At 36.9% G+C, this 26,382-nt stretch overlaps 1 long non-coding RNA gene across 1 annotated transcript in view; it reads right to left on the bottom strand.

Moving 5' to 3' along the window:
* Positions 1 to 20,913, bottom strand: part of LOC144580107 (uncharacterized) — a 44,062-nt gene extending 23,149 nt beyond the window's left edge. The window contains exon 1 of the long non-coding RNA XR_013529047.1: positions 11,267 to 20,913. This is a non-coding gene — a long non-coding RNA (uncharacterized LOC144580107). The remainder of the gene's footprint in view (positions 1 to 11,266) is intronic.
* Between the last annotated feature and the right edge of the window lie 5,469 nt (positions 20,914 to 26,382).

Here is a 26,382-nt window from a genome sequence, read left to right as displayed (position 1 = left end):
TAAATGACAGTTACTCTTTTGTAGACCGAGGAAAAAAGGCCTTTCTGTGAAATTTTAACTGAAAAGTAAACAGAGCAAAGGAGCCAGTTGAAGGGGAGAGGACCACAGTGCAAAGGTCTATTTGCAAAACCAGCTTGGATGCTCAAAGGCGAAAGGAAGCTAATCTTGCCAGATCACAATTGCTAGAATCGGGATAAATTCAGTAGACAGATAACAGCTAGATCATATAGGGCTTTGCTGACCAAAATAAGACATTTGGATTGTACTCTCAGTGCAGTGGGAAGCCATGAGAGAGTTTAGAGGAAAAGTGACGTGATTTAATTTGAAGCTGTAAGGATTGCTCAAGCCTGTTTGTGGAAAAGAGACTAAAAGAGGAAGAGGAAAAGCAGGAAGTACATTTAGGCATGTAAACCAGAAGTATCTGAGATAGTTTCCATCAGTTAGAAAGTTTATTTTGCCTTGGTCGAGGATGTGCCCATGACGTAGCCTCAGGAGACCCTGATGGTGTGCGTGCAAGTTGGGTGGGGCGCAGGTTGGTATCATACGGTTTAAGGAGACCTGAGACATCAATCAGTACATGTAAGACATACATGGACTTGGTCTGGGAAGGTGGGCGACTAAAAGCAGGAGCTTCCAGATCATAGGTAGATTTGAAGATTTTCTGATTGGTAATTGATTTGAAATAGTTGTTATCAATAAAAAGGAATGTCTGGATTACAATAAGGGGTTGTGGAGACCAAGGTTTTATCATGCAGATGAAACCTCCAGGTAGCAGGCTTCAGAGAGAATAGATTACATTTACAACAGTAAATGTTTCTTCTCAGATTTAAAGAGTCTGTCCTAAAGTGATTCTGAAAGGGAGGAGGGAAAAATGAGGCATGTCTGGCTCCCGCTTCCCGTCATGGCCTGAACTAGTTTTTCAGGTTTACTTCGGAATGCCCTTGTCAGGAGGAAGTCCGTTCAGATGGTTGGAGGGCTTAGAATTTTATTTTGGGTTTACAGAAGGATATTACTTCACTCCAGAGAAGATCCACTGTTAGCCTGAATTAGGTTAGAAATAAAGCACAGTGGTGAAAATCAGGATATATTTTGTTGGAAGAAACTTGTTGAGAATAGATTCAGGCTGGCTACTCATCATTTTGACCCTATGTGTCTAGAGGAATGGTAATGCCGTTAAACGGAAGGGGAGAACTGGAGTTGCAGGCATCAAAAGCAGTGTTTGTTGTGTATTAAGGCAGATATGACTATAGCAAGTACATTCAGAACTAACTCATAGAATCCATTTAAAATAAAAAAAGCAGTACAGTTCCAAGCATGTTCATGTGAGCCTCTGCTAATTTTTATGGTATATTGACATAACTTGCAATTTATGATAAATTATTTCACTTCTTGGAGATATAGTTTATGGTTAATTTTCAGTAGAATATTCAACTATCAGAATATATATATTACTATTATTACATTTCAATTCTCACCCTTTAATGAAATTAATTTATTTCCCTTTAGGAAGATAACACCATTTAGAATTTACAGTTCATTCAATGACACATTTCCTGCAATATTAAGCTTAAACTTCAAGATATACTTGATTCCTCAGTGAGCGGGTGTGACCATTTTAAATGTACTTATCACTTGAAAACATTCCACATTTTCTTTTTATTTTTAATATAGTTACCATGGTAACCATAGCTGTTTCTTGATATTTTGCCTCAAAAAAGGAGCCATGTCATTTTAGACAGATATGGTGGGAACAGCATTTTTCAATCTGTCTACGTCTTTTTCTCTTTATGATGATGACGCTGTAACGATACACTTTTAAAACTCTGACTGTAAAATGTCAGCTTTTGATGCTCTTGGGTTTGTGGCATGCCTTTGTTCTGTTTTCTTCATGTTGCTATAATGTAAATATTAAATAACTACCTGTTTTATCACTCAAGCAATAGTCATTCTATGAGAGTTGGGTGGTGTGAAAACTGACTGCAAGTGTGAGTTAGAAACCTTGGCTCAAACCATGTCATGAGTCGTTATATAATTATTGGCAAAGCCTATTACAGTGGTAACAATTGTTGCTAAAATACTCTATTTAAGAGCTGAAGTGTGTAATGTGCTGTATATACAAGTCTAAACTTTTAAACTTTGAGATTTGTGTCCTGTTGCAAGGTTTCCATTTTATCTGAATAATTTTCTATTTAAGCTAATTTTAGCTAAGGTTTTTCTTTTTTTGAGACAGAGTCTCACTCTGTCACCCAGGTTATAGTGCAGTGGTGCAATCTTGGCTCACCGCAACTTCCACCTCCCGGGTTCAAGAAATTCTCCTGCCTCAGCCTTCTGAGTAGCTGGAACTACAGGCATGTTCTGCCACGCTGGGACCATTTTTGTATTTTTAGTAGAGATGGGATTTCACCATGTTGGCCAGGATGGTCTTGGTGCCCTGACCATGTGATCTGCCCACCTTGGCCTCCCAAAGTGCTGGGATTGCAGGCATGAGACACTGTGCCAGGCCTAAATCCTTTTTTAAAATAAAACCTGTTACAGAAACGACGTGCTACTTGATTATTCAATATCCGTTTTACCTTTTAAATCTGAAACTTAATTTTATTTTGGGTGACAATATCACAGCTTCTTAGGAGACAAACATTGTTGAGCTGTAGGAGGCTGAGTGGTCAGGACTTCCAGGAAGTATTCATAAAAGCTCTTAACCCAACTTTGTGGTACTCCTTTCTGCTGTTTCCTCCTTTGTCTTACATACGCTTGTGGTGGTGGTCTCATGCCTCAGTAGCAACACTGGGCAAGGTGGTCCCTTGAGCATAGAAACCCTGAGCTACATGGCGAGAAATAAAGATAACAGACTGAGCTCCTTACGTGACTCTGGAGCTCACATAGCAGCTCCGTACCACCTACCTCTGGATTTCATGGGATATAGAATATATAAGCCTTTGTGGATTAAGTCATGAAGATTTCTGTAATTAGGTTGGTGCAAAAGTAATTGTGATTTTTGCCATTACTTGTAACACATGTTGCCAAATACAACTTGTGTACCTTGTGTAATGAATCCAGTAGTTTAGTGTATAAAACGTTTAAATTCAGCATCTGGTGTTAATGTTATCTGTGAGGCCAACTTTATTTTATTCAATATGAGCTACTTTGAATCTTTTAATTAAACCCAAACAACAGCTCTGAAGCATATTTTTATCTCAGTTGTTGGGATGAAAAGAACAAAAGAGTGAAGGATATTTTTCCAGGTCACATGGCTTCTAGACCACAGAGTTGTCATTTGAATCCACCTCGCTTCACTAGCGAGCCACATTCTCACCTAATTGCTTTACTAATGCTCTTTTGGATTAAATGTGTTACCTAAATTTCATGTGTTGGAAAATTAGCCAAATTTACATGTTGATTGGAAGTGGGGATTTGGGAGGTAATTATAATTAAAGACATCAGGGTGAGGTGCCCATGGTAGGACTGATGGCTATATGAGAACAGGAGGAGACCTGAGATGACATACATGTTTTTCTTCTCTTGCCATCTGACATACATGTTTTTGCTCTTTCCATCTGATATACATGTTTTTGCTCTCTTTCCATCTGACATACATGTTTTTGCTCTCTTGCCATCTGACATACATGTTTTTGCTCTCTTGCCATCTGACACGTTTTTTGCTCTCGTCATCTGACATACATATTTATGCTCTTGCCATCTGACATACGTTTTCACTCTTTTGGCATCTGACACACGTTTTTGCTCTCTTGCCATCTGACATGCATGTTTACGCTCTCTTGCCATCTGACACACATGTTTTCGCTCTCTTGCCATCTGACACACGTTTTCACTGTCTTGGCATCTGACACATGTTTTCACTCTCTTGCCATCTGACATATATGTTTCTGCTCTTGCCATCTGACATACATGTTTTTGCTCTCTTGCCATCTGACATACATGTTTTTGCTCTTGCCATCTGACACGTTTTTGCTCTCTTGTCATATGACATACATGTTTATGCTCTCTTGCCATCTGACACACATGTTTTCACTCTTGGCATCTGATACATGTTTTTGCTCTCTTGCCATCTGACATACATGTTTTTTGCTCTTGCCATCTGACATACATGTTTTTGCTCTTGCCATCTGACATACATGTTTTTGCTCTCTTGCCATCTAACAAACATGTTTCGCTCTGTTAAATGATTTTGTACATGTTTTATTTTCTATTGTCATTTATTGTAAAAATTAGTTCTATTAGATTGAGTTATTACATTTAAATATCACAGTTAATCATCTCTTTCTAATATTCTATCATGTGTTAAAGAATTCTGCAAATACCTTAGGTTTTAAAGCCATGTTAATAATTAAGTGTACATTTGCATGTTATTTAAAACATATAAACATTTTAACATTCCTATGTTTGAGGCTTAAACAATGCTGAAAACTGCATTAATTAAATTTCCTACTTTGTGAAGAAAAACACTCAGAGCTATTAAATATTGTATTGCCAGAGTCACACAGCAGGTCACATGGTACCAGGTCCTTGATTAAAAAATAGTGCTCTTTCCAAGGTACTCTTTTGCCTACTAATGGTTTCTGAAATAAAATGTGCGAAGATGAAAGAAATGAATGGGATTATTATATTGCCAATAATAAGGCATCTGAGACTAGTTATGCTGGATAAAATACATATATTTAGTATGATTAAGTAATTATCAAATTAGAATGTATATTATGTTCAACACTATGAAATCAATAATTTATTGGAAGTACAGCATTCTTTTTTGACCAAAGTTTCCATTATAAGACACTGAGAAATTTTAGTTTTAAAATGGCATAGAAGCAAATTGGATTCATTCTCTAATACAGAAAGCCAAAAACAAATATACAGCACTGGCATTTCCAGAAGCAACACCCCAGGACTCAAATATGAGGAAGAGACAGATTCTGGGGCCGTAGAGAAGTGAAAACACTCTGAATAGATGCCTTGAGAATTGGACTTCTAGTCCACCATGACCCTACACCAATTCTATTCAGCAATAAGCACGTGAAAAATCTTACCCTAACTCCCGGTTTCTACACTGAACGAAAAGTGAAATTAAAGTGGTCAACCAGATATTGCACCATCTTGGGTTCCCTAGCAGGAGACCTCTTCTTGCCTTAGCCTGTGAGAAGTACTGTGACTATCTGAAGGGAGAAATCTGTTAAAAGACAGGCAGAGGCAGAGGAGAAAGGTGGGAATACCTTCCTCAGCTCTGGAAACTCTGCTGTATAATTCAGCCAAATGAGACGTCCAGTCAGAGTGGCTGTTCAGCAGCATATTTGATAGGCCTCGTGGGCATGAACCCTAAACGGGCTTCCCACAGTGCTGGGGTGATTCCCTTGGGACCTCCCATTCAGGACAGGCAGCACACTATGATCATTTATTAAAGATGAGGTGAACCTGGGCTTAAGGTACTACCTAGAGACGAAAAGAGGCAATGACCTAGTGGTAAAGATTTCCTAGGCAGATATACCAATAAAAAACAAAACAAGCTGGACAGAGAAAACTAGAATAAATAACTCATCCTTCAGTGCAAACAGATAGACATATACCCACAAGAAGCAAGAGCAAAAAGGGAACCCTGATAACCACAAAAAGGTAAAGCAAAAAATTAGTAACTGTCCCTAATGAGATGGTGATTTGTGAGGTCTCTCAGCAAAAACTTACAAGAGCAGTTTTAAGGAAACTCAGTGACCTGTGTTATATCGATAACACAGAAAAGCAATCAGACGTTTATCAGAAATTTAACAGACATGGAAATAATAATCAAACAAATCTTAGAAATGAGAAATACTTTTGCTGAACTGAAGAACCCATTAGAGACTCTCAACTGGAGAATGGGCCATGCTGAGGAAGAAGTGACCTCTACGGCGAGCTATTTGAAAATACAAATTCAGAGGAGAAAAAAGAAGAAAAGATGAAAACAAAGTAAAATTACCTCCAAAGACCAACTCTGAGTCATCAGTGTTCAAAAGGGAATCAAACGAGAGCAAGTGGTAGAAAGCTTATTCGAGGGAAGAATAAAAGGAAATGTACCAACTCTTGAGATAGATATAACAACGTAGGTACAGAAGATCTGAGAGCACCAGATAGATTCAACTCAAATAAGACACCATAAGACCCAGAATAATCACTCTCAAAGGTCAAGGACAAAGAGAGAGTCCTAAAAGCAGCAAGAGGAAGGAAAAGTCAACATTGTAGGAGTTCCAATTCATCTGGCAGCAGATTTCTCAGTGGAAATCGTGCAGGCCAGGAGGGAGTGGATGACATTTTCAAAACTCTCAAGGAAAAAAACTGATATCCAAAAGTATTGCATTCAGCAAAAATATCCTTCAGATATGAAGGAGAAATACAATTTTTCCAAGACAATCAAAAAGTGAGAAAATTTACCATTACCAGACCCATTAAAAGAAATACTAAAGGGAGTTCTTCAATCTGAAAGAACAGAAAAAACTAACATGCAAAAAGAAAATTTTACAAGGTATAAAATATTATGGTAAATTTAAGTATACAGACAAACCCAGAGTACTCTATTGCTGTAATTGTGGTGTGCTTGCCACTCAGAACTCTAGTATGAAGTTTAAAAGACAAATATGTAAAAAACCTTAGTAGCTACAGCAACCTGCTAAGAGATATATAACATCAAAATATTTAAATAGAGACAACCCAAAATGTGAGGGAGAAAGCGTTAAAGTGTGTATGTGTGTGTTTGTGTGTGTATATATATATTTTTGTATTTTTGCCTTTGTTCTTTATTTGTGACCTAAGATACATTTTCATCTTTTTAAAATAAATTATATCTATGAGAGTTTTTTGTAAGCCTCATAGCAACAACAGTGCAAAAACCTGTAAGTAACAGATTGAAAAAAGCAATGAATGAAAACAACCAGAGAAAAATCACTTAACCACAAAGAAATATAAGAAGAAAGGAGGAAAGAGAGGAGTAGAAACCTCAAATCAACCAGAATGCAAACAGAATGGTAGTAGTGAGACCTTCTTTATCAGTAAGAATACTGAATATAAATGGTCTGAATGCTCTAATTCAAAGGCATGAAGCAGCTGAACGGATAAAGAAACATGACCCAACTGTATTCCAGCTTCAGGAAAGCCAATCAGCTCTAAAAACACACGTAGGCTGAAAATGAAGGGATGAAAAAAATCTCCCATGCCACTGGAAACCAACAAAGGAGCGGGAGCAGCTATAGATACATTGAATACAATAGACTACAAATCTAATGTTCTACAAAGAGACAAATACGATTAGAAAATGGTGATAAAGGAGTCAGTTCATGAGGAGGCTATAATAATTACAAATATTTATGTACCCAACAACAGAACTTCCAGGTATTTAAAGCAAAGAATAATAGATCTAAAGGGAGAGAGACAGTGTAATACAGTAATATTGGGGGATTTTAATACTTCATTCTCAATAATGGATGAATCATTCAGGCAGAAAATAAAAAAAACCCAGTGCCTTTAAACTACACAATATATCTAATGGCTCTAACTGACATTTACAGAACATTTCACCCAATTGCTGCAGAATACATTCTTTTCATCACCACATGGAACATTTTCTAGAATAGACCATATATCAGGCCATAAAATAAGACTAAACAAATTTAAAAAATAGAAATTATATGTACTGTCTTTTCTCACCATAATGGGATAAAACTAGAAATCAACCTTGATAAATATGCTAATATATGGAAATTAACATGCTCCCAAATGACTAAAAGGTGAGCAAAGAAATTAAGAAGAAAACTTCTTAAAATAGAAAAAGAATGAAATACAACATACCAAAATCGATGTGTTATAGCAAAAGCAGTAGTAAGAAGTTTATATTAATACAAACTATGTCAAAAAAGTAGAAAGACTTCAAATAAAAAAACTTAACAGTGTTCCTCAAACAACTAGAAATGCAAGAAAAAAATAAAATCCAAAATTAGCAGAAGGAAAAATAGTATCTGAGCAGAAATAAGTGAAATTGAAAATGAAATTAGTAAGCTTAATGAAATTGTTGAGGTTTTTTTTTTTGAAAAAATACAGTTGACAAAAGTTTAGTGAAACTAAGAAAAAATAGAAAAGAACCAAGTAGATAAAATCAGAAAGGACACATCCCTGAGACCTCACAAATACAAAGAGTTTTAGAGGCTATTAAGAATAACTATATACCAACAAATTGGAAAACCTAGAAGAAATAATAAGTTCCTGGAAACATGCAACCTGCATAGATTGAACCAAGAAGGAATAGAAAACCTCAACAAACTAATGGGTAACAAGATCTAAATGGTAACAAAAAAGCTTCCCATAAAAGTAAAGCTCAGGACCTGATGGCTTCACTGCTCAAGTTAACCCAACATTTGAAGAACTAGTACCAATCCTATTCAACTCTACAATAAATTAAAGAGAAGAGATTACTTCCAAACTCATTTTATGAGGTCATAACTCTGACCTCACAACCAGACAAGGATACAAGAAAAAGGGAAACTACAGGCCAGTAACATTGATGAACACAGATGCAAATTCCTCACCGAAATACTAGCAAACCAAATTCAACAACATATTAAAAAGATAATTCACCACGATTAAGTGAGATTTAGTCCAGAAATTCAAGAATGGTTCAACATATATCAATCTGTAAATGTGATATACCACATTAACAGAATTAAGAACCAAAGTCGTATCATTATTTCAATAGACAAAACATAGTTGATATAATTTAACATTGTTTTATTAAAAAACCCTAACCAAAATGGTAATAGAAGAAACATGCCTCAAAATAATAAAGGCCATACATGACAAACCTGCAGCTAATATTCTGAGCAGGGAAAAACTGAAGTCCCATCTTCTAAAGGCTAGAATAAGACAGGATGCCCACTTACCCCATTTTTATTTCACATAACACAGAAAGTCCTGGTTAGACCAACAAGGCAAGAGAAAGAAATAACGGGAATCTGAATTGGAAAGGAAGACATCATATTAGTCTTGTTCACAGAGGACATGGTCTTTAACCTAAAGACTATCACAAATGTTTCAGAATTGACAAATACTAAGGTTGCAGGGTACAAATCAGCATACAAAAATTAGTAACATTTGCATATATCAACAATAAACAATCTGAAAAGGAAACAAAGAAATCAATTCCTTTAGCTACAAAAATATAAAATACCTGTGAATCCTTCCAACTAAATAAGTGAAACATCTATACAAGAAAAACTATAATATTCTAATGAAAGAAATGGACGGGAACACAAAAACCTTGGCAGGATATCTGATGCTCAAGGGTTAGAAGAATTAATGTTCAAATGACAGTATTACCAAAAGCAATTTACAGACTCAGTGCAATCCCAATCATATTTTGCCACCAAGCCATCATAACCAAAAAGAGACATACAGACCAATGGAACAGAAAATAAAACCCAGATATAAATTCACATTTTTTTTTACAGGTAACTAATTTTCAACGAAGACACCAAGGACATATAAAAACTGGATAACTATGTACTGAAGAATAAAACTAGATCCCTGTCTCTCACCATACACAAAAATATAATAAAAATGGATAAAGAATTTAAATCTAGGACCTGAAACTGTGAAACTGCTGGAGAAAACAACACCTGGGAGACATTCCAGGACACTGTTCTTGGCAAAGACGTTTTGACTAAGACCTCAAAACATAGGCAAGCAAGGCAAAAATAGGTGACTACATCAAGCTAAAATATCCAGTTTTATTCTTCAGTTCACAGTTACCCAGTTTTCCCACCACCATTTATTAAAAAGGCTATCCTCTCTCCATCCTGTGCTCTTGGTATCTTTGTTGATACCATGTAAGGATAAGACAGTGAACTTAAAAACGTGTTCTGTGCTCTGACTGCTCACCAACCCGTTGTTCCCAATCTCTTTTCCTCGTCTTGAGTTTCCCTATTCCCTGAGGTATAAAAACATTAAAATTAGGCGAATTAATAACCCAGTCTAAATTCTATTAAGTATTCGCCATTCTAGATGCCAGGTATTCAAGGGAAAGGAAAAGTTTTATATCCTTCATTTTAAATCAAAAGCTAGAAATGATTATGCCTTATGTGGATGGTATGTCAAAGGTCATGACAGGCTAAAAGCTGAGCCCCTTGTGCTAGTTAGCCAAATTGTAAATGTAAAGGTAAAGTTCTTGGACGAAATTAAAGGTTCTATTCTGGTGAACACATAAATGATAAGGAAATGAAGCAGTCGTATTGCTGATAAAAATAAAGTTTCAGTACCCTGGAGAGATCAAGTCAGCTACATTTTCTTAAGCCAGAACCTATTCAGGAGCAAGTCCCCTAGCCCTTTAATTCTCCGAAGGTTGAGAGAGGTGAGGAAGCTACAAAAGAAAAATGCTGGAAGCTAGCAGAGATTGGTTCATGAGGTTTAAGGGGAGAAGACACTTCCATAACTTACTAAAAGTGGAAGGTGAAGCAGCCAGAGCTAATGTGTAAACTGCAGCAAGTTATCCAGAAGATCTGAGATCATTAATAAAGGTGGTTGCACAGAACAACCGACATTCTGTGTAGATGAAACAGCCTTCTATCAGAGTAAGATGCCATCTAGGACTTTGATAGCTAGAAAGGAGAAATCAATGCCTAGCTTCAAAGGGAAGGCTGACTTTCTTGTAGGAGATAATGAACCTCGTGACTTTAACTAAATTAATGCTCAGTTGCCATTCTGAACATCCAAGGGCCCTTAAGAATTATGCTAAATCTACTCCGCCTGATATCTATAGATGAAAAAATAAAGCCTGAAAAACAGTACATTTGTTTACAGTTTACTGAATATTTTAAGCCCAAATTTGAGATCTACTGCTCAGAAAAAAAAAAAAAAGATTCCTTTTAAAATAGTGCTGCTTATTGCTGACACACCTGATCACCTAAGAGCTCTGATGTAGATGTGTTTTACGCCAACTAACACACATTCATTTTTAGCCTATGGATCAAGGGGTAATTTCAACTGTCAGGTCTTACTATTTAAGAAATACATTTTGCAAGGCTATAGCTGTGATAGATAGTGATTGCTCTGATGGATCTGGGCAAAGTAAACTGAACACCCTCTGGAAAGGAATCACCATTCTAGATACTATTAAGGCCATTTGTAATTCATGGATGAACCAGCAATGTAGTTTCTGGAAATGGAATCTACCCTAATGAGGATGCTGTGAACATCACAACATTGAAATGATAACATGATTCAGAATATTACATAAACTTACCTGATAGGCAGCTGAAGGAGTTGAGAGGAGTGTTGCTATTTGACAGAAGTTCTGTTGTGGGAAATACCAAGAAAAAGCGTTGAATGCTGCAGAGAAACAGTATGTGAATGGTAAGTCCATCAATGTGGCAAACTTTATTGTTGTCATGAACTTACCGCACCACCCATTTCAGCCTGTAGCAGCCGCCAGCCCAGGCTATAGCCATCAAGTTTTAAGCATAACCCTCCACCAGCAAAAGGATTATGATTCACTGAAGGATCACATGATTATTAGCATTTTATAACAGTTAAACAATTTACATAAAGGTATGTACATTGATTTTCAGACACAATGCTATTGTATACTGAATAGACTATGCTATAGTATAAACAGAACTTTTGAACTCACTTTATGGTGGTGTCAGCTCTGTCGCCCAGGCTGGAGTGCAGTGGTGTGATCACAGCTCACTGCAGCCTGGACTTCAGGGCCCAGCTGATTCTTCCACCTCAGTCTCACGTGTAGGCGGGACTACTTGTGTGCACCACCATGCCAGGCTAATTAGTTTTTATTTTTTACGTTTCGTAGGGACAGGGTCTTTCCATGTTGTCCAGGCTGGTCTCAAACTCCTGAGCTCAAGTAATCTGCCCTCCTTGCCCTCCCAAAGTATTGGAATTAACAGGCATGAGCCACCACAACTGGCCTGGATGAATTTTAATAACCAAAAAATAATGAGGAGTTATTGAATCCTCCCAAGATTGAAAAATACCTGCAAGTAGGGGTAGAAAGGAAATGCTACTTAGTACCATTAAATAACTAGAGAAAAGTGAAAGCGCTTTGTATTCATGTGTCCAGAACATTGAGATTTTCAATATGCCTGTTTTATGTTTCCTGAACTTGACGATAATTCTCAATCTTTTTTAAAAACTGCATACATCACCTAATGAAAACAGAAAACAGTATATTTCCATCAGCAATGTTGACTGATGTTAGCAGTGATTTTTAAAATCTGTTTATGCTGGAAACCTGAAGCGTACGCCAGTTATCTCAGAATACTTAAGAATATATATAATCTGGAAATGTTCCTGTGTGACTCTGTCAAGGCTGACTCTTGCTGAGAGTCACATTTTATGCTGCAGAAGGAGGAATATAGTAAGGAGACAGAGAAAATAGTCAATAGTAGAGGATTTAGAAAAATGCACAATGTTGCTATTCTAGGAGGGAAAATTTTTAAATGGACCTGAGAAAAATGGAAAAATACTACAGAGAAATTGTGAAAGAGGATCTTCGGATTAAGGATTTAGTAAGCCATGAAAGACAGTCAGAGGTAATGACTTCTGGGGCATGATTTTCATAGTAGCATAAATTCATGGAACTTAACTATTATAGAAATGTATTTTACCAAGACAATTCACTCAAGAAATTTACCCAGGTAATATAAAGAAAGGGTCTAATAAATAATGGTAAAGTTACAATAGGGTTAAGTATATCAGAGAACACCTGTACAAATAAAAAGGTAAAGAAGGAGAGGATAAAGACTAAATATGCATCAGTGAAAGATATTCTTCGAAGAAACAGTGGTGGGGAAGCAGTGAGGGACGGGGAATTTGTAATTAGTTCCTAACTATACCCCCCTCCCCTGCATTCCTCCACTCTTACTTCAGAAGCAAGGGAGAGAAAAAAGAATGAGTAAAGAGACCAGAGCATGTTGCAGTAAAAATCCAAGAAGAACGAGGCTCGTTGTAAAAGCAGGATGTCCCTTCGTACCTGTGTGTGGCAGTGTGGAACTCAACTTTATCCATGGATTATATGAAGTTGTAATGAATAAATTATTTTAGAAATGTAAGTGCCTTGCTTTTTGGTAAAAGCCCAGTCATTTTCTTATTTTATACCTTTTTTTTTTGTTCCTTCGAAGGTTAAATTATTTGAAAGAAATTGAAAGTCATTTCCCTTTACCCCAGAGTCAATGCACATAGTTCAATTGCGTCGGCCTATTCAAAGCGGTTTTTTAAGAATTGCTAAACTTCTGAATAGCACAGGGAACAAGATCGTCAGCCAAATTCCTCTTTCTACTATTATATACAGATTGGTTTTATAAATTTTGAAAAATTAAATTGAAATCAATAAAAATCCCATGGGCCATGTATTGTTATGTTTACTTTTTATATTTGTGACAATAACTTACCTCGGAGGCACCACAAACAGCAGTGTGCTCATGCCGTACTGAGTGTTCCCTTGTGACATCTGCTACTGAGTGCAACTTGTCCTCTTAGAATAGCAGATTTTTGAGAAGCCATCATAATTCACAAAGGACATTCAGACTCCTTTTGCAAGGTTAAGTGACATTTAATTTGCATTTGTACTCCAAGGCTTTTCTGTATGCTGGTGAGCATTCTGAAACTTCTAGAATCTTTTAAAATGAGAAATTCTCGTTCAAGTCTCTCAACCTCTCCTTTGTCGTTACAATGGGAGTAAAATACACATTTTACCTCAGCATTTTCTGTTGGGGTAGCTGGCATTAGGTTGGTTTTTCTTCATCTTACCTGTCAGAAGCTAAATTCGTTCATTTCCCCACTCCTTTGCCTCACCTCTTTCAGTATTATTAAGAGTTTGTCTCAAGAACTGTGTTAAATATTAGTAACGTTACAGGAAATAGAAGTGACAAGAGCTCGTCTTTTCATTAAGGTTACAAGCTGGATGATAAATTTAAACCATGAGATGTTAACTGAGATTGTGTACAGAATATATTACGAAGCATCTAAAAAGGTGCCTAGTGTAAATCAGGGTACTTGTTTGCAAAACAGAAACATTTTGACTTAAATAGAAAAGAAATTTCTTTTTTTTTAACTTTTAAGCTCAGACGTACATACATAGGGTTGTTATCTAGGTAAACTCGTTTCATGCGGGTTTGTTTTACAGATTGTTGTGTCACCCAGGTAGTAAGCCTAGTGCCCATCAGTTCTTTTTCTGAAACCTCTCCCTTCTCCCAGTTTCTGCCCTCTGGCAGGCACCACTGTCTGTTGTTTCCTCTTTGTGTCTATGTGTTCTCATCATTTAGCTCCCACGTATAAGTGAGAATATACAATATTTGTTTTTCTATTCCTATATTAGTTCTTTTAGGATAATGGCTTCCTGCTTGATCCATGTTCCTGCAAAAGACATGACCACATTCTTTTTTATGGCTGCATACTGTTCCATGGGGTATATGTGCCACATTTTCTGTATTTAGTCCACCTGTGATGGACATTAAGATTGATTCCATGTTGTTGCTATTGTGAATAGGGCTTCAGTGAATGTACATGCTCATGTGTCTTCAGTATGCAGCTATACAACCACTCATATTATTTTGGGTATATACCCAGCAATGGGATTGCTGGGCCCAATTGTCATTCTGTTTTTAGCTCTTTGAGGAATCACCACACTGCTTTCCACCATGACTGAACTAATTTACACTCCTCCCAACAGTATGTAAACATTCCTTTTTCTTTGCAACCTCACCAGCATCTGTTATTTTCTGTCTTTTTAGTAATAGTCATTCTGACTGGTATAAGATGATAACTTAGGGTGGCTTTGGTTTGCATTTTCCAGCAATCAGTCATACTGAGTTTTTTTCCATAGGCTTCTTGGATGCACATATATCTTCTTTGGAAAACTCTCTATGTCCTTTGCCCAATTTTTAATGGGATTTTTTTCCTTGAAAATTTGTTAAAGTTCCTTATAGATACTGGATATTAGACCTTTGTCAGATGCACAGTTTGCAAATATTTTCTCCCATTCTGTAGGTTGTCCCTTTCTTAATAGTTTCTTTCTCAGTGCAGAAGTTCTTTAGTTTAATTAGATCCCATTTGTTAATTTTGCTTTTGTTGGAAATGCTTATGGCATCTTCACCATGAAATCTTTGTCCATTCTCATGTCCGGAATGGTATTGCCTTCCAGGATGTTTATAGTTTGGGGTTTTACACTGAGGTCTTTAATCCATTTTGAGTTGAGTTTTGTATATGATGAATGAAAGAGGTCCAGTGTAATTCTTCTACTACCCAGTTATTTTGGCAACATTTGTTGAACAGGGATATCTTTCCACGTTGCTTGTTTTTGTCAGCTTTGCCAAAGATCCTATGGTTGGAGGTGTGCAACCTTGTGTCTGGAATCTCTTTTCTGTTCTGTTGGCCAATGTGTCAGGTTTTATACCAGTACCATGCTGTTTTGGTTACAATACCCCTGTAGTATAGTTTGAAGTTGGACAATGTGATGCCTCCAGATTTTTGTATTTTTGATTTGTTTTTGTGTTTTTGTTTAGGATTGCCTTGGCTATTAAGTCTCTTTTTTGATTTCATGTGAATTTTAAAAATATTTTTTCTAGGTCTGTGAAGAATGACATTGGTAGTTTGATAGGAATAGCATTGAATCTATAAATTGCTTTGGGTAGTATGGCCACTTTAATGATGTAGATTTTACCTGTCCATGAGCATGCAATGTTATTTCCATTTATTTGTTCTCTGATTTCTTTGACAGTATTTTGTAGTTCTTATAGAGTTCTCTCACCTCCCTGATTAGCTGTATTCCTAGGTATTTTATTCTTTTTGTGGCAATAGGGAGTGGGACTACATTCCTGACTTGACTCCTGGCTCGATTGATTGTAGTGTACAGGAATGCTAGTGATTTTTGTATGTTGATTTTATGTCCTGGCTTCACTTAAATTGTTTATCAGATAAGGAAATTTTGGGCAGAGACTATGGGGTTTTCTAGATATAGGATCATGTCATCTGCAAACAGGGACAGTTTGACTTCCTCTTTTCCCCTTTGAAAGTTTATTTAATTTTATTGCCTGATTGCTCTGGCCAGAACTTCCAATCGCATGTTGAATAGGAGTGCTGAGAGAGGGCATCCTTGTCTTGTGTCGGGTCGGTTTTCAAGGGGAATCTTTCAGGATTTTACCTATTCAGTGTAATATTGGCTGTGGGTTTGTCATAGATGGCTGTCAGTATTCTGATGTGTGTTCCTTGAATACCTAGTTTATTGAGAGTTTTTAACATGAAACGGTGTTGAATTTTATCAAAAGCCATTTCTGCATCTCTTGAGATAATTATCTGGGTTTTGTCTGTAGTTCTGTTGATGTGATGAAGCAGATTAATTGATTTGCATGGTTAACTAACCTCACATGACAAGGATAAAGCCTGCTTGACCATGGGGGATAAACTTATTGATATGCTACTGAATTCTGTTTGCTAATATTTTGTTGAAGATTTTTGCATCTATGTTTATCAAGGATATTGACCTGAAGTTTTCTTTTCCTCTTGTGTCTCTGCCAGGTTTTGGTTTCTGGATGATGCTGGCCTCATAGAATGAGTTTTGGAAGAGTTTTTCTTCCTCAGTTTTTTGGAGTAGTTTCAGCATGAATGATACCAACTCTTCTTTGTGCATGTGATGTAGTTTTTCTGTGATTTCATCTGGTCCTGGGCTTTTCTTGGTTGGTAGGCCATTTATTACTGATCTAATTTCAGAGCTTGTTATTGGTTTGTTCAGGGATTCAATTTTTTTCTTTTTTAATTTTTTGAGATGGAATCTTGCTCTGTTGCCCAGGCTGGAGTGCAGTGGCATGATCTCAGGCTCACTGCAACCTCTGCCTCCTGGGTTCAAGCAATCCTCTTGTCTCAGGCTCCCCAGTAGCTGGGATTACAAGCATGTGCCACCACATCTAGCTAATTTTTATATTTTTAGTAGAAATGGGGTTTCACGATGTTGGCCAGGCTGTTTTTGAACTCCTGACCCAAAGTGCTAAGATTACAGGTATGAGCCACAGCACCTGGCTGGTGAAATTCTTCTTTGTTCCATCTTGGATGGTGTATTTGTCCAGCAATGTTTCCATTTCCTTAGATTTTCCAGTTTGTGTGCATATAGGTGTTAATATTAGTCTCTGATGGTGATTTGCTTTTCTGTGGGGTCAGTGGTAACATCTGCTTTGTTGTTTCCAATTGTGTTGATTTGGATCGTCTCTTTTCTTCTTTATTTGTCGAGCGAGCATCTATTTCACTAATATTTTAAAAACTCCTGTGTTCTTTGATCTTTTGATCAGATAAGATCAAAATAGCTCTGATATAAAATTATATCAGTTATAAATAAATTAATTGGTCCCTGAGAAGATACATTTTCTCGTGTCTTCATCTCCTTTTCATTGAAATTTGATTTTGGTTATTTCTTGCCTTCCGTTAGCTTTGGCAATGGTTTGCTCTTGGTTCTCTGGTTCTTTAGTTGTGATGTTAGGTTGTTAAATTGAGCTTCTTAAAACTTTTTCTGTGGGTATTTACTGCTATACATTTCCCTCTTAACAGTGCCTTAGCTATGTCCCAGAGATTCTGGGATGTTGTATCTTGGCTCTCTAGTTTCCAAGAACTTCTTGATTTCTGCCTTAATTTCATTATTTGCCTTAAAGTCATTCGGGAGCAGGTCATTCAATTTGCATGGAGTTGTACGGTTTTGAGCTATTTTCTTAGTCTTGGATTCAATTTTAGGTGTGCTGTAGTCTGAGGACATTTCTTTTGAAAGGTATTTAGTAGCTCAGAGAATCTAAGGGAAAGCTGGAGAACCAGGCTCGTAGGAACCAAGGAGGAAAGGTGTAGCCAACATTAAGCCACTAGGACTCGTGTCAGGATGCTTACATCGGCTTGACTCTGAAGGTGTCATTTAAAGTTATCTAAAGGATTCTATAACATTGAATCATTCATTAAAATTCAAAGTCCTGTAGCAGGTATATTTTTATCTATTTTTCAGATATGCTCCTCACCATATGCAACTGGCTGTTCTGAGTTTTTTGCATCTTTTAATTAAACCTCATAATAACGCAAGAAGCTGGAGAGTGTTACGACCATTTTATCCTCATTTTATATTTGAGGAAGCCGAGGCAGAAGATATAAGTAACTGCCAAGATCACACAGCCAGAAAGTGGCAAAGCCTCTCAGTATGCTGTTACCCTACTGGACCGACATTTGTCTTTCTAGTGGACAAGTTCAAGGAGAGGGAATTTTTGGCGACTTTATTTTTCTTTATTGAGAGATGGCATCCTGTTTCCCGTGTTATCTGTGGAGTCTCTCAGGCTGGGAATTTGAATAATGGTCAGCTAAATGAAAAATATTCATCACCCAGTTTGAGATATTGGGAGATGGCATCTGGAGGAGTCCCTGTGTGTCTCTGTAATTAGTTAAATGTGTGTCTTCTGCCTCGATAGACACCCCCTTTCTTTATTTAGTGTTTATTCAGTTCTCCTGTGTGCCTCATATTTTACACTCTTTGGGAAGACTGTTCTCTAGATGAGAGAAGCTCCCTTTATATGTAACGGTTGTGCCCACAACTTAAATAGCATAATAACCTCTTTTATAATTACCTGGTCCCTTGGTTTTCACAATAAAAAAAAAAAATGACTGGGCCAGGCGTGGTGGCTCATGCCTATAATCCCAGCACTTTGAGAGGCCAAGGCAGGTGGATCACCCGAGTTCGGGAATTTGAGACCAGCCTGACCAAAATGGAGAAACAATAAAGATGCAAAATTAGCCGAGAGTGGTGGTGCACGCCTGTAATCCCAGCTGCTCGGGAGGCTGAGGGGGGAGAATTGCTTGAACCCGGAAGGTGAGGTGGAGGTTGCAGTGAGCCATATTGTGTCACTGCACTCCAGCCTGGGCAACATGAGTGAAACTCCGTCTGAAGAAAAAAGGAGGAGGAATGATGTTACTGGCGAGAAAAATCATCACATTATTTCATTCTTGACTTAGTTAGGAAATGCAGTTTTAATGCTTTTATGTACGTGATGATACTTGCTAACACAATACAAATAGGAAACATTCTTTTAAATAAGTAAAAAATAAAAAATGCACCTCCATAAGATGAAGAATTGTAATTAAAGTCATAAGATAATAGAAACATATTATATATATAAATATACACATTTTTAACTCATTGCATCTCGGAAAAGTAATATTAGATTGAATAAAAAGTTTTTTTAATGGGAAATACTAAGAATAGTACCTGGGGTAATAGAGTAAGCCTTCAGTAAGTATTTGATGAACAGACAAACTGTTTCCACTTGATATTTAGGTAATAGGAGCAATAAGTCCCAAATAAAAAGATGATATAATACTGATTAGAAAAGTTAAAATAAAATAATGATAGAAATTAATAATGAAAAGTGGCATAACAATATTAATTTCAGACAAACTAGAAAGCAAGGTAAAATTGAAACTTTTAAAAATTGTAAAATGAACATTGAAATTAAAAATACATAGTTGCAATTATTTAGGTTTGAAATGGTATGACATTGAATATAAAGGGAAAGCTGTTAACGCTCTCTAGTTGGCTCCTTAGAACTCTCTTTCAGTTTAAAACATTTCATGTTGCTTAACATAGGCCTAGAAAAATAAACATACTAGAAAACACTGAATTATTGTCATTGCTTTTATCATTGGTATTATTACCATTTTATAATCTTTTGGTATTAAAAATATCAGTTAACATTAAAAAATAGCAAAACAGTCAATGTATGAAGATTAAGTAATAATCACAAAATATCCGAGTGTCTGAATTTGCAGGAGACACAGTTGGTTTTCTGTCGCACTGCACTTTATTTTCTCTTGCTCGTGTTAACCCCTCGGGAGGTCACTTCCCGGCAATCACTGCAGGTAAGTTTGCTTATGTGACTGTGATCTGACACAGCGGTGTAAGTTGAGCCTCTGTATACTTTGTGGATCACTCCTTAAAAGAGAAGGCAGGAGTGTTCCACAAAGACAGGAGGCTCTGAGATGATCACATTTACTGTGATACTGAATTCCTGGAATAAAGGTACATAAGTGGATATTCAGCAACTGAATTTGGGCCATGCAGGCAGAGACATGAATAGGGAAGCCACATGATAAGTACTGTGGAGGAGAAAAATCGAGGCTTAATTCTTGAACTGCAAGGTAAAGACTTGTTGGCATGAAAGAGAAACAACTTTTATCTTTTATTCACCTTTGTTTCTCAGCCCTCCTAATAGCAGCAGATTATAATTCCTAAAGAAAACAGTATATTATAAAAATATCAGTGAAATAGCTAGATAAAAGCACATAAAGTTTAGTCGATTTTTTTTGTATCAGCAATGCCAGTTATAATAGGTAATGAAGAAATGGCCCATTCAGAAAAGTAATATAATTCTTAAGATGAATTGAAAAAAATATAATGATAATTATGCAATGCTTACATGAATATTACCATAACATTTACTCGGATTTGCACAAATTAGAAGGAATATTACGTTAATGGTGAGGACAAAAGAACATTGTAAATTCAATGTAGAGATAGAATGTTTTCCTAACAGAATTTCTTGTGGAACTGAAAAAGTTGATTCTTTGATATATATGTGGCACATTTTATTTATCCAGTGTATCATTGATGGGCATTTAGGTTTGGTTCCAACAAACCACCATGGCATGTGCATAGCTATGTAACAAACCTGCATGTTCTGCACATGTATCCCAAACTTAAAGTATAATAATAATTTAAAAAAATGTTTCCCTGAGAATGTAAAACAAACTCGTGGTGGCTTTTGGATTGCAGAGCATTCCTGAGTAGCCACAGCAAATCGTGAAAGGAAGCCTTCTGCGTAACACTTAAAATTTTGTATTTGTACATGAATTGTGTATTCTCAAAGAAATAATAAATACATAAATAAATAAAAGAAAATGATTCTTAAGTTATCTTGAGTGATAATCAAACATAAAAAACTGAAATACAAGATTAAGAATCTCTTGGTTTACACAGACAATGAAATCCTATTCAGGATTTTTTTAAAAATGAAATCCTTTGATTTCCAACAACATGGATAAAATTGGAGGACATGATGTTAAGTGAAATAAGCCAGGCACAGAAAGACAAGCATTGCATGATCTCACTTCTATGTGGACTCTAAGAAAGCTCAACTCATAGAATGAGAGAGTACAATGGTGGTTGCCAGAAGCCGTTTGGAAGTGGGGACAGGGTGTAGGAAAGGTGTTCATCTAAGGAAACGGAATTTCCATTAGACAGGAGGAGAGAATTCAAGAGGGCTATTATACAACATGACTACAGTCAATAACAATGTATTCTTAAAAATTGCTAAGAGAGAAGATTTTACATGTTCTAACCACAAAAACGTGTGAGGCACTGCATGTTAATTAGCTTGATTTTGCCGTTCTGCAATGTGTACATATTTCAAAATAACATGATTTGCTTGGTAAATGTATGCAATGTTTGTCCAATAAACACATAAATACATTAATTATCTATATGTATTATATATATGTATATAATGTGTGTGTGTTTGTGTGTTTGTGTGTGTGTGTGTGCACGCGCGTAAATTCCTTCTGCACCGCTTTGCCTCAGACACATACATTTTCTACATTTTTAATACTTAAAATATATCTGGGAAACTGCTGACTCTCAGTATATAGAAATATAGAAATCTTTCTTATTTCTCTTTCAGCTGCATCAAGCTCTACTAATTTCATGTGCCAGAGTATATGTGTCACTTAGTTTTAAAAATCCACAATACCAAAATACCTTGCTAAGACCTGATCTGTTTGATCTGGGCATCCTAACTGTTCCATGCCATACTGCATAACAAATTAATACTTGTACAACATATGTGGGTAAATTGAAGTGAGTTTTGAAGTAGACTCAGAGGCTTATTTTTTAAAGATACCATTCATCTTACAGAAGGTGATTACATAAAGAAGTTAATGACAATGTATTAAATGTTAAATGTATTGAAAATAGTTTATACAAAATTGTAATAAGATTCTTAACAATAGTTTATATAGACTTTCATAGTTCAAATGGCCACTTAAAATTCTTGACCAAAATATTAAACAGTGCTCTCTAAAATTCGTGATGTTACGTTATCAATGAGAAATTTTATTCATACAGATGTGTAAGAGCAAATTCCAAAGATTTTACTGATGCTTCTTTTTTTCTCACCATTTAACAAAATAAGTTCTCACAATTTAATCAAATTTCTGAAAATTTCTATAATAAAATTTAAAAACAATGTAATGAAATATTGTTCACTTTTACCTTCTTCAGATATTACCTTGCATTCTTAACTATAATGATGCAAGTAATATGAGCATTTAACACAGTCTTTTAAAAAGATTTTGGTGTTTCGAGAGGATAACAAAATTGTTCCATATCTTGACCATGGCAGTGGTTACTTGACTGCATGTGAAACTCATATTCATGAACGTCGCAAACATTTCTATACTGAAAAGGAGTGAATTGTACTATATGTAAATGATATCTTTTTCTTTTCTTTTTAATGGTACTTTAAGTTCTGTGGTCCATGCAGGTTTGTTACATAGGTATACTGTCAGATTGCCCTGTGGCCCTCTGTATTCAACCACCCTCAAATCCCAGATTCTGGAAACTGCTGATTTGTTGTCTGTTCCTAAAGTTTTGTTTTTGCAAGAATTTCAGATAAATGGAATTATAAAGTGCTATGGTTTGAAGAAGAAAGAAGAAAGCTTTTGGTTAATATTTTCAATAGAATTTTACACTTGGCCTTCTTATTTCTTTTATATTTTACCTATAGCAAAATTGAGGTTTTCACAAAGCAACTTTGCCTCTGAAATTTTCTTCTCTTTATAAAATATAGTAATTCTTGGCCGATTATTTGACTTTTACAAAGATCTTGCCTTTAGTTTTCTCTTTAGTATCAGATTAATATTCTTAGGTTTCATATGCCTGTGCAGGAAATTTTGTTTTCCAGAAACTAAAAGTTTGTTTTTTTTTTTTTTTTTTTGAGACGGAGTTTCGCTCTTGTTACCCAGGCTGGAGTGCAATGGCGCGATCTCGGCTCACCGCAACCTCCGCCTCCTGGGTTCAGGCAATTCTCCTGCCTCAGCCTCCTGAGTAGCTGGGATTACAGGCACGCGCCACCACGCCCAGCTAATTTTTTGTATTTTTAGTAGAGACGGGGTTTCACCGTGTTGACCAGGATGGTCTCGATCTGTTGACCTCGTGATCCACCCGCCTCGGCCTCCCAAAGTGCTGGGATTACAGACTTGAGCCACTACGCCCGGCCCTTTTTTTTTTTTTTTGAGACAGAGTCTTGCTCTGCCCCTAGGAGTCAGGCTGGAGTGCAGCGGCATGATCTCAACTCACTGTAACCTCCACCTTCCGGGGTCAAGCAATTCTCCTGCCTCAGCCTCCTGAGTACCTAGGACTACAGGCGCGTGCCACCCCGCCCAGCTAATTTTTGTATTTTAGTAGAGATGGGGTTTCACCATGATGGCCAGGATGGTCTCGATCTCTTGACCTTGTAATCCGCCTGCCTTGGCCTCCCAAAGTGCTGGGATTACAGGCATGAGCCACCACGCCTGGCAAAGGTATATCTTCATATTGCTTTAATTTTCACCCATAATTTGTCCTGGGGAAAGTCTGTCAGACTTCTCTGTCATTGTCTCTGCAACCAGCGTTTTTAAATACTGGTGGGCTTTGGGCACTAATCACAGCTTTTGTTTGCCTTTGCCACTGGTGGGGAAAGGTCCTTTCCCATTTATTCTTTCTTGCTTTCTAAAGTGTGTAGCAGACTCTTAAATACACACAAAACTCCTGAGATCAGTCTGTAAATGTTCGTGGTATTTAATGGAACCTCTAGGAAGAACACATTGGCAATAATTAGAAGCATAGAGAGTAACTTAAAAACGTGATACTAGATGAAGGGATTTCATATCTTTCTAGTTCAGAAGTTTATACTTACGAGTTCTAAGAATACATTCCATTGTTGTTTCTGACTTGCCCCAATATAAAATGTCTGAACTTTTCCACCACAGGAAGCAAATAGAACGTAGATACATATGTGAGTAAACACTGCAGTGATATCCAGAGAGGCTGAGAATTATCTGTCTGTACTAGTTCAGGGCCTAACTTCTGTCCCCAGAGCCCCGAGCATAGCTGAGGATTGGAAGGTGAATGGAGCACAGGCCCTCCTAGAACACCCAGCATGTTCTTTGTAAGTGGTCCCTTTTCTGGTAATGACTTTCAGGGTAATGAAGAAATGATAGTCTTTTAGAGCATGCAAATAATTCTGATGAAGCCATTTGAAAATATGATTACGAAACCCTTAGAGAGGCTTAAGATGTTGTCTACTTTTTGTTTCTTCTATCAAATACTACTTAGATCATGACTGGCAAAAGCCTATCTCCTTCAGACATCAGAACTCAGTTAAGCCTGAGTGTTTTATATTCCTAGAATGGGTAAAAATGCAAATAGCCATCTTCTTCAGGAGTGAATTTGGACTTGGGAGAAAATTCTTTTTAAAAAATTTTTATTTTTATTTTTGTTATACTTTAAGTTCTGGGGTGCCTGTGCAGATCCTGCAGGATTGCCACATAGGTGTACACATGCCATGGTGTTTGCTGCATCCATCCCCCGTCACCTACATTAGGTATTTCTACTAATGTTATCCCTCCCCAATCCCTCCACCCCCTGCTATCCCTCGCCTCATTCTCCCACCCCCAACAGGCCCCAGTGTGATGCTCCCCTCCCTGTGTCCATGTGTTCTCATTCATAAACAGCCACTTATGAGTAAGAACATGAGGCCTTTGGCTTTCTGTTCCTGTGTCAGTGTGCTGAGAATGATGGTTTCCAGCTTCATCTGTGTCCCTGCAAAGGACATGAACTCATCCTTTTTTATGGCTGTGTAGTATTCTATGGTATATATGTGACACATTTTCTTTGTGTCATTGGTGGGCATTTGGGTTGCTTCCAGGTCTTTGCTATTGTAAATAGCGCTGCAATCAACATGTGTGCATGTACCTTTATAATAGAATGATTTATAATCCTTTGAGTATATACCCAGTAATGGGATTGCTGGGTCAAATGGAATTTCTATTTCTAGGTCCTTGAGGAATTGCCACAGTGTCTTCCACAATGGCTGAACTAGTTTACACTCCCACAAACAGTGTAAAAGTGTTCCTATTTCTCCACATCCTCTCCAGCATCTGTTGTCTCCAGACTTTTAATGATCCCATTCTAACTGGCATGAGATGGTATCTCAATGTGGTTCTGATTTGCATTTCTCTAATGGCCAGTGATGATGAGCATTTTTTCATATGTTTGTTGGCTGCATAAATATCTTCTTTTGAAAAATTTTTGTTCATATCCTTTGCCCCTTTTTGATGGGGCTGTTTTGTTCTTGTAAATGTGTTAGTGTTCTTTGTAGATTCTGGATATTAGCCCTTTGTCAGATGGGTAGATTTAATTCTTTTGAGCCTATATTCTTCATCAGTTTTCTAAGAGCATTCAGAATAGATAGACTATGTATAAAAGTGTTTTGTAATAAACTGCAACGTTACAATGGAAACCTGAATTCCCCTGTAGTTCTCTGCCGCATAGATTGTTTCTCTTGAACCTTTATTGCTCTTACTCAGCTGCCCTATGGAAATGCTGAAGCACAGTTTTCCACTACCAGTTTATTTTTCAAAGTTTAGAATAATGAATATGAAAAACCCCACATCAGGTCAAGTGTGGTGGGTTATGCCTGTAATCCCAGCACTTTGGGAGGCCAAGTCAGAGGATGAATCACTTGAGGTTAAGAGTTCGAGACCAGCCTGGACTACATGGCAAAAACTACTAAAAATACAAAAATTACCTGCACATGGTGGCAGGTACTTGTCATCCCAGCTACTCAGGAGGCTGAGCCATAAGAATCCCTTGAACCCAGGAGGAAGAAATTGCAGTGAGTTGAGATTGCACCCATGCACTCCAGCCTGGGCAGCAGAGTGAGACTCTCTCAAAAAACAACAGCAACAACAATAACAAACCCACGTCATTCTTGTCCGGGTTGAGCTTCTCAGTCTTTCTGATGCTGATAGTGTCCTCCAAAATGAGCTGCAGTTTATGACTGCACATGTTTTTAGTCATTTCCAAAACTACAAATGGAGAGGAGCAACAGGTTTGACTCAAAACTAAAGGGTGCATGATTTTTAAATAATATCTTCAAATAATTATGTATGAATATAATTATGTATTTATTGGAAGATACTTAAAAATTGTGCACTTAGTTGGAAAAGAGGTGTTACTCTTCCTCTTTAGTTTTTTTTTTTTAAAGAAAAACCTCTTTCCAAATAAGTTTAAACTTT

The sequence above is a fragment of the Callithrix jacchus genome, chromosome 18 (assembly GCF_049354715.1).
Source record: "Callithrix jacchus isolate 240 chromosome 18, calJac240_pri, whole genome shotgun sequence".
Classification (NCBI taxonomy): Eukaryota; Metazoa; Chordata; class Mammalia; order Primates; family Cebidae; genus Callithrix; species Callithrix jacchus.
The sequence above is the reverse complement of the archived record's forward strand: the minus strand, read 5'-3'. Positions and strand labels throughout refer to the sequence as shown.